We start from the raw sequence: 2,024 nt of genomic DNA, 5'->3' as shown, positions 1-2,024 counted from the left end.
AATGACAAACATGCTAATAATACAAAGGAATAAATACTGTATGATGGCTCTATAATGTAAGACAAACACTGATGGATCATCTGTGCAGGAAAAATGAGCTGAATCATCAGTGAGGCTCTGATACAAACGTTTTTTACCCATGTGATGAGGGACGTATCCTGCTTAGAGCCTGCAACACACACAGGTGTGTAACACTTCCTGTTTACCTCCTTTTTACAGGTATTACTGTGTATTTTAAGTTGATGGTTTGTTGGTGTGACAGTTTGGGTGGTAATGTCCTCACTGACTGTCACATAGATGGGACCTGATGTCATAAGACTTCATTTTACAGTTTTAAACTTTTTTAATCTTTACTGTCAACTCGTCTGTTGATGATGAAGTCGCTGTAATCTGCACGGAGGGGGGCAGATCCACCTCCAGAGGGTGGAGCCAGTCACGCTGAGAGGGTGGGGCTGTTTGTGGATGAACCTGCAGTTAGTTTGTGGGGAACAGATTAGCATTAGCAAGTAAACGAGCTGCAGTGATTATTATTACGTGTGATGGAAGAACGACTCTTCAGCACATCACTGATGAGCTGCACGACGGACAGCCACATCCAGTCTCATGGGCCTCACAGCGGTTTCACCCTTGACCCCGGTGAGGGTAATGACCCCCTCCTTCTTTCACCTCTTGGCTCAGCGGGCGGTAAAAAGTGTCTGTGCCACGAAGGATTTTGCATACAGAGCGTAGCATTCAACAGCTTTGCAGGCCACTCAGTGTTTGTGTGAAGCCATGCTGCATCACAGTTGTAGTCTGTACTTAAACTTCAATTCTACAACAATTCCCAGAATTCCTTTGTGTTTGTCACCAGTGTGCTGGTAGTCGGTAGGCACAGGTGACTTGGAAGCATTATTTTCAGGCTGAAAAAAACTGGAGCGATATTTGAAACCTTTGAATCATCCTGATGTTCTATTTGAAAGAAAACGAACATCAGGATGAAACAAACTCACGACCTGCACCAACTGCAGGAATGTCTGACAGGAAACGTGTAGAAGTACAACAGCGAGCGGGAAACAGCCTGATTGACGACGCTAAGGAGCAACTTTTATTTTGTCAGTACTGCTCAGAAACCAGACAGGCCCTATGTCGTGGAACGAGATATTTAAAAGAGATAATGTTGAAGTGCTGGAAGAGCAGGCTGAGGATCCACATCTGATATCAGAGTAACACACTGCTTGGTTATGTGCACTCATCATCAGTCAGTGTGCTTTCTGATTGGTTGCTGACCTTGGTTACCTGTCCACTCTCACCTGCTTCTGTTTGCTCGATCTGTGAGGTCACGAACCAACGAAAGAGACAAACTGATCAGTTCATAGCAACATCCATCCATCCTTCATCCATCCAGCCCAGTTTACAGTAATAAAGTAGATCAGCTGTTTCCCAGCAGATGTTGGATCAGCAGGTTAGAATGAGTCAATAGCCTGCAGGGCTTTAGGCTACATTAGCCAATGATCTTGCTGCTGTTTAAATAAGCAGACACATTAACGTTCCCGCGTCGTCACAACAGTTTGATGCATCTGCATCACTGATTTCATGAAGCCAGCTGTTTGTCTTCGTGCCTTCGAGGCCTTTTTCCTCGGCTGTGACGTCTAGACTGTATTTTAGATCATGTGTGTGTCGTGACGACGTCGCTCTTAGAAACAGATGGCAGTGGATTCCTCCGTTTTAGGTTTGAGCTGTTAGCTTCCAGAGTGCGTTGCTACTACACTTAATAAGGCGTCACACAGTCTTTGTCACCTGGCTGGATAGAGAGGATCCTGGGATCAGGCCCACTGTGGACGCCGCTGAGTTTTCAGGGCACGCCCTGATGAAGCCGGCACTTCATTTGCATGATGAAGAAGGTTGGAGTGGGGTACAGGTGTGCCTGGTCTCAATCCACAGGGACTGAGACCAGGCACACCTGTACCCCACCTGAGCCTGAATCTAATGACGTGGCTGAGGGTGAAGCTCAGCAGGAAGCAGCAGAGAAGAAAAGAAGACTCAAG

The sequence above is a fragment of the Perissodus microlepis genome, chromosome 9 (genome assembly GCF_051167445.1).
Source record: "Perissodus microlepis isolate ML-2025 ecotype Zambia chromosome 9, ASM5116744v1, whole genome shotgun sequence".
Classification (NCBI taxonomy): domain Eukaryota; kingdom Metazoa; phylum Chordata; class Actinopteri; order Cichliformes; family Cichlidae; genus Perissodus; species Perissodus microlepis.
Note: the sequence above shows the minus strand (reverse complement) of the source record.